The sequence below is a fragment of the Copadichromis virginalis genome, linkage group LG9, assembly GCF_057382275.1.
Source record: "Copadichromis virginalis isolate Kocher_CV1m ecotype Utaka linkage group LG9, C_Virginalis_male_GT1.1, whole genome shotgun sequence".
In the NCBI taxonomy this organism is placed as follows: Eukaryota; Metazoa; Chordata; class Actinopteri; order Cichliformes; family Cichlidae; genus Copadichromis; species Copadichromis virginalis.
Genome location: NC_140626.1, coordinates 9,445,146 through 9,452,101, shown reverse-complemented (window position 1 = coordinate 9,452,101; position 6,956 = coordinate 9,445,146). Strand labels below are relative to the sequence as shown.

The 6,956-nt window shown below is 44.0% G+C and overlaps 1 long non-coding RNA gene across 1 annotated transcript; it reads right to left on the bottom strand.

Moving 5' to 3' along the window:
- Positions 1–3,824: 3,824 nt before the first annotated feature.
- Positions 3,825–6,559, bottom strand: LOC146701237 (uncharacterized). Its single transcript, XR_014922366.1, has 3 exons — positions 6,235–6,559; positions 5,838–6,020; positions 3,825–4,043 (listed from the first exon to the last, which is right to left on the bottom strand). It is a non-coding gene; the product is annotated as an uncharacterized LOC146701237 (long non-coding RNA).
- Positions 6,560–6,956: the final 397 nt, after the last annotated feature.

Genomic DNA, 6,956 nt, shown 5'->3' with positions numbered 1-6,956 from the left:
GTGAATATATTGAAAACATTTTTTTGATATTTGAGATGAATAATGAGTGCTTACCTTAAAATCCTTAAAAATAAATTGTGTCACAATAACTTTGGACCTGCTGTGCAGACACTAAGCTCACCAACTAAGCAGCACAGAAAGAAGAGGAACAAAAAGGAAAGTTCATTCTGAAAGGAGAGTTTACAATAAATTCATTCAATTCAGTTTTATTTATATAGCACCAAATCATAGCAACAGTCACCTCAAGGCTACCCTACAGTGATACAGAGAAAACCCCAACAATCAGATGACCCCCTTTGACCACGCACTTGGTGACAGCAGGAAGGAAGAACTCCCTCTTAACAGGAAGAAACCTCCAGCAGAACCATACCATGACAAGCAAGCCAGAGTTTAATAGCAACTAATGATTAGATGCAGAGTGGTGGATAAACACAGGGCGGGAAAAGAACTGAGTGAAGTTGCAGCAGACTACTTACTGCTCTATAAAGTGTAAAAAGAAAAAAGCCCATGCACACATTTACCATGAGACAAGCTATGATTTCAAAGGATGGAATTTGCATCATTATTCTGATGATTGAATACACACAGCAGCAGTGATTTGGGCTAATACACTGGAAGCAGAAGCTTCAGCAGAAGCCTGCAGCTACAGCTCAGCACGCTAGGTTTCTTGGAGCCTAAAAGCACAGCAAAGACAAGTTTCATAACAGGAGGGCTGACTGTGTGGTGCTGCATGATCAAAGGTTTCTTATTGATTTATTTACTGAAAAATAAAGCTCTTAAATTCAGGCTTGTGAAGCAAGTTGGCTGTGTGGTAGCCTTCCTTCAGAGATGTAATAAGTATGAAATGTCTTTTTGAAATATTTAAACTTTGGTGCAAGTCAAACGATTAAATATGACATGAGTTTGATTAAATGAAAGCTTCAGACGTACCTGGTAAGCATCAAGATGCAAGCACAGTCACGGAGGCATCAAATGATGCTGTTCAGTAAAATCACTGTGTTCAATTTTCACTTATGCAGTAGCGAATACAATGAAAAATATCACTGGCACCTTTGCACATTAAGGTCAAGACCTACAGTAACAGTGCTGGAGAAAGAAACTCAGCAGCTGCTTTTGAGCAGCACTTGGCGAGAGTGGGAAGAATAAAAAAATGCTTTTCATTGGGTGAAGCTTGCAGTAGAACCAAGCTGAGACAGGGCAGCCCTCTGCTTTGACCTACTGGGGTGAGAGATGAGCAGTGAGAAACAGCAAACCGCATAACAAGCGCTCGACAGATTGCGAGGCCAGAAACAGCAGATCCTTAAAAAAAGCCTGAAATTTATAAGGAAATTAAAATATCTTGCCATTGTTTACCGGGCTACAAGAAAGCACCAGTAACAAAAACCATGTTCATTCACGTTTCTATACAATCAGCAGCTCCACGTGGGTGGATTTAACCCCCCACCCAGCCAGCAAATGTAGAGTGACAGCAACGTGTCCACCCCCTCCGAGCTTCAATCGACCACAGGCACGAGAATTTTGAGGGATATGTGTGTTTTTATTGGGAGAGATGTAAAAGGAAATAATACAAAATAGCTGTGGGCCAACTGGAATTAATTGAAATCTTGCACAAAAACATCACTGAATCACTTCCGAAATTCTTTTTCCCAACCAGCTGTGATGTTTACAACCTTGAGACCCACACACACATTGACACACAGATGTATTTCCAATGGAAGAAAGAAAGCGGCAATGAAAGAGGAGGGGAAGAAAAACAGAATAATTACACAGATCAGAGGAAGAGATCCCTCGCTATAGAGGTCGTGTGGCTGATAAACGATAGGCTAGCTCGCGACGCATGCTAAGTGGGTATCGGTTTAATTATCCGGGCTGTGGCACCCGTAAGAATGTGTGTAATGTCACGGCCTTTCTTCCCTCACCCTCCTCAGGCGCTTTCCTTCCTTGTCAGACACTGCGCCGACAGGGAGTGAAGGTCACTTGACCACAAGAAGAAAGGTCGAGGGAGGGACCTGGCCCACGACGCACCGATCACCCCACCGCCACCGAACGGTCCATTTAATTAAGACGGAAAGTGACATTTTCCTTTCTCGTCTCCTCTTTCCCGACTTCCTGGTCTCCAAAGTTCTGATTATCAATTTTTCTGAAAGAATAAGCACTTCAATCAAATGAGGATAGAGCCTCCTAAGGGGATTAATGAAGGTTTAGTAGGCTTATTTTCTCATTCCCTCTTCTTCTTTCTTTCTTTTTTATTTCTTTTAGCCGAAACTTTTGGGGAAATCACATGCCAAAAATTCTCTTTTTACCTAATCTTGGAGGTTGACAAGTTCGTGCGTAACAAGACGCTCTCAGAAATGTGTGAAATATCTTCATTAAAACATCAAAAAAAAAGAGAAAAAAAACTTTGGGATCCAGGCAGCGGCTCATCCAAGGCAGACCTCCTTCCTCTAAATTGAGAGGAGCCGGTGCCACGACAATCTGTGCTTGCTTTGCAGATTCTTTGGAGCCATTTGGGGGGGATCCAGTGCAATAAAAGGAGTCCTTCCTGAAGGTTTGGCGGTATGTTTCTGTGGGCGACACGCAGGAGATCAAGGGAGCGAGAGAACTGACTGGGCAGGCCTAGAGCCGCCTCTCTCTCTCCGGGGACTCTTCTCTTTAATCACTGTGCAGCCAAGCAAAGTGATGGTGAACTCCACATGCCTTTGGTCTCCCTCTCCTCTCTCTGTCTTCATCTCTGTCTCTCCCATTCTGCTTCTCTTAGTTTTCTCTCGCTGTCCTCTACTCCACCGCTCATCTCCTCCTCTTGCTCATTCATCTTACCCCCTCGTCTTCTTCTTCTTCTATTTCCCCTCATGGATTTTTGTTGTAAATTTCAAACTACTGCCTGCATGCATCTTTTTTTTCTCTTTATATTGCACCACAAAGTAAATGCATACAGCCCTGCAGAGGTGTTAATCGTGTAAAAGAAGGCGCCTGTAAACAAAGACGGGCTCTTTCCTGCAGCTCTAATTGAGGGCTGGACATGTCTCTGATCACGGGGCCTCAGGAGGCCAGCTGCCATAAAAGTAGTGCTAGGAGCGGTCATTACTGCACAGGGAAACATATGGTGTCAGGTATCTTTACTTAACTGTCCAGTGGCACAGTGAAGAATTGAATGCTGGGGACACGGCGAGCTGACCATTATGAGAAATCCTGAAGGTTGTCTTAGACAAGCATGTCATTTACCGCCTGTTGTCTCTGGCATGTTTTATTGAAACAGCTGCAAGCTGAGGATGTGCTGTCAGGCTGCAGATAGCATGTCGTCACCCCACCGTCCTGCAACACAACCTGCTTACAAACCACTGCATGTGGTTTTCTCTTTATTCACTATTTTCATTATATTTCAAAAATAGATACACAATGCAATTAAAGTTGCGCTGCTGTCAGTATTTGGAATATTTTATCTTGCTATATTATCATCTTCTTGTGATCTTCTTGTGATGCCTGAATTTTCCGGTTGGGTTTCCACCCTGGACAGCTTGCTGTGAACACTACATCTTTCATATTAATAATTTGAGGTGATTTCTTTTATTTACACATCCCGCACCAAAACTCAAACTTATTTGGAGTTGTCGTTTAGGGTGACTGAGGCTCAGTGGGTACAGCGGGTTATTTATCAATCAGAAGGATGTTGGTTTGATCCCTGGCTGCTCCACTGTAAGTCTATACTGAACCCGATGCTCCCGATCCATTTATCATCAGTGTGAATGTTAGCTAGAATTAATGTGTGTGTGTGTCTGTGTGTGTGTGAATAGGTAATATTGTATAAAGCTCTTTGAGTGCTTTAGTAGAGTATAAAGGTTATATACAAGAGCCAGTCCTGTCCAGTCCATTGTGCCCCTGATGAATATAAGCCCTTTCTGCCCAGCTGTTGGTGTTTACCTGTTTTTATTCTGGCCTTTCAGGTGAAGAATGCTCTACTTTGATCTCCTGCTAACTTTGTCTGTCTGCTATTTGATGGCGAACAGGAAGCACACAGCAGGTTTACCAGAGCTTCTGCCTGTGGGCTGGAAAAGCAAAGCACATGCTAAAAGCTCCGTAAAGAAGCAGGAAGACAATTCACTCTGGTTTTATAATGATGAACAGCTCTAACACGTTCATTTGATTCTTCGGCGACATAAAAGTAATAATTATTGCTGCTTTTAAAAATTATTATCTAGTACTTTGCAGCTCCAAAATCTTTGAGAGGGAACTGTTGTTTTCCCCCCTTAAGCTTCTTTTTTGCACCGATCATCACTTTTTTTGTTTACAGTATGATTTTTTTATGGGCCTGTCTAATCCTGCATGTTTAGCAATGTTAAAAAATTCATGCTGGAATTGCAACTCTGCATCTCTTTATTAACATTATATCAAATTCAAATGATTTCTTCAACTCATTCAGCTCAGATCTTGACAGACCCCAGAAGCTGCGACGCGCACATATCCCTGAGCTGTACTTCACCTCTCCTGCACGCGGTCTCGTACAGCGGGTGCTGCAGCCGCCTTCCTGTCAAATTTGGCCCTCTGGCCTGTGACAGGATCTCCACATTCCCAGAATGCTTCTTTAGGCAAAATTGCAGAGAGCGAGCCGCATGTAACATACCGACACAACAGCCGGGAATTGGGTTAGCGTGCTTAAAGATACTTTCAGAATGCTCCGTTATTGCTTGCAGCAAGGAGCTGTGAGCCATTAGCATTTTAGCAGCACCCAGTGCTCCTGCTCTATGATGCAGGGTAGTAAAACTGTCAGCGAGTCCTTATCAAGTCAGTGACGTCTCTGTTGTTCGGCAGGCGTCAAAAACAAATGACGGTTGAAGCACAATCTTCGTTGTGAAACTCATTTCCTTTCGCGTGTTTGTGTGTGTGTGATGGTTCGGGGGGAGGAGGGGAAGAGAAATGTTATTGAGGTTACTATGGCGATTCAATTTCAGAACACCCCCCCCTCCACACTTATACACAAACACACGCTTCCCTCCGCCTCACTCACCCCGATTCCCTCGCTAGAACAAAAAAGCAAATATTTCTGAGAGGAATTCCCTCGGTCGTGGAGGCTGCGTCGGGTTTCACCAACTGATCTGAGCGAGGTTTGGGTGAACGTGTTCCCCGCTGGGGATCCCTGCTCACATATGCATCCTCACAGATCTGCTGAGCATGGAAGTTACACAAAACAATGTTAATTTCTGGAATTTTAAGTGTTTTGTGAGGGGCGGGGGGTGGAAGTCAGACTGGAAATCAGTAGAATGGAAATGAGGAAAGCTTGGAAAGACTGCGACAGTTAGGAGAGAAGACTGAGTTTGTGCGAGTAAATGTCACATCCTGCGCGTTCTTTATGCTCCAGTCAAAGGTGAACGATTAGCATGTGATTTCCAGGCCCCGCCAAGTCAAAATGTCACTCTGGTAGATGCAGATTTATGCTTCACATTAGGAAGCATTTGGTGAAACTCTGCACTGTGTTTTTATTTGAACTTCAAACAGGAAGGCTATTTTTGCCCCTGAATCTCCTCCCACATCTCAGCAGAGTCCGCTGAGGTTTTTATTTTTCCTCCCAAAAATAGACTGGCTGGTAACAGAGGGAGAATGCTTGTAATTCCCCAAACAAAAGATGAGCACCGGGGCTGCTCTATTTTGACATCTAACAGTCTGATAACAGCAATTTGTTTCTCCCTCATCACTCTAAATCGCCTCGGGTGGATGAGGAGCCGCAAGACGAGCAGCCCCGAATGTGTGAGCTTGTTAGAAGGGTGTTTTTATTTGATTTATACACTTTCCTATTGATGAAATGCTGCGGACTGTGATACAAGCCCCCCCACACACACACTCACAGACACTCTGGCTTCCTCTTCAGCTTAAGCTCGGCTCTTCCTCTCCACTGACTGTCTCGCAGTCACCATCTGCCATGTTGGAAGTCTGCCCTCAGTCTGAGAGCTGGAGGCCGACTCGGGAGCTGTATATATAGCTCTCCATATTTCACCTCTTTAGAAGTGGGGTTTTATAATCTCGCCCGCCTGTAAATCACAAAAATCACAAACCATTAATAATTGAGGGCATTTTTCAACTCACAACACAGCACCTCGGCCAGTTAGCGCGCTAAAAGCACAGAACCATACAACCCCATATTGTGGTTTTCCTGCACCGAGGCCTGCGTGGAGCGGTAATTAGAGCCGCCACATGTTCTGGTTGAGGAGTGTGCGCGTGTGCGTGCTGATGGGGGGGATTTACCGCCAAGCAGTTGGCGCAACTGAACAAGATGGGGGAAGCCCACAGTAATGCCAGGGAAAGGTTGACGGGAATCCGTGTGACTCTGCGGTCGTCACTAGGCTGAATAGGGAATCCCTTCCTGCCACCCCCTCCCTACTGTTGTCAGACTACTGCCATGGCGACCTGGTGTTTAGTGTAGTGACGCGGCTGGCAACTAACTACACAGCAACAGGCAGATGACGGGCTCATATGGTAATGCCTATTTATAAGTTTCAACCGTAACCCTGTGCATGTGTGAATGCACCGCCTCAGCGGAAAACAACAGACGCTGATTACACAAGCGACCAGTCAGTTGCTGCAAAACAAAGGTTCAAATCAAAAGAGGGAAAAAAGACTTAGGTAATGTGGTAACTTAATCTCCATGGCAACCTACTGTATCATAAACAGATGATTGCTGTTAGATCTACTCATTTTCTTACGTTGCTTTAGAATTATTAGCTGATTTAGACTTTATCTTTCTCTTATGACATTGAAATTTTCTGGTTTGTGAAAGCTGAGTAGGATCTTTTTTTTTTTTTAACATAAATTAATCTTTCCCATAAAAAAGAGGATATTATGCATGCCTTCTTCTTTTCTTTTTTTTCAACACAAATCCAAAATAATGAGAGAAATTCTGGAGAAAAGGACCACCAGATAGCAGCGCTCTGTAGAGCTCAATTAGGAGTCATCTCTGTCATTAACTC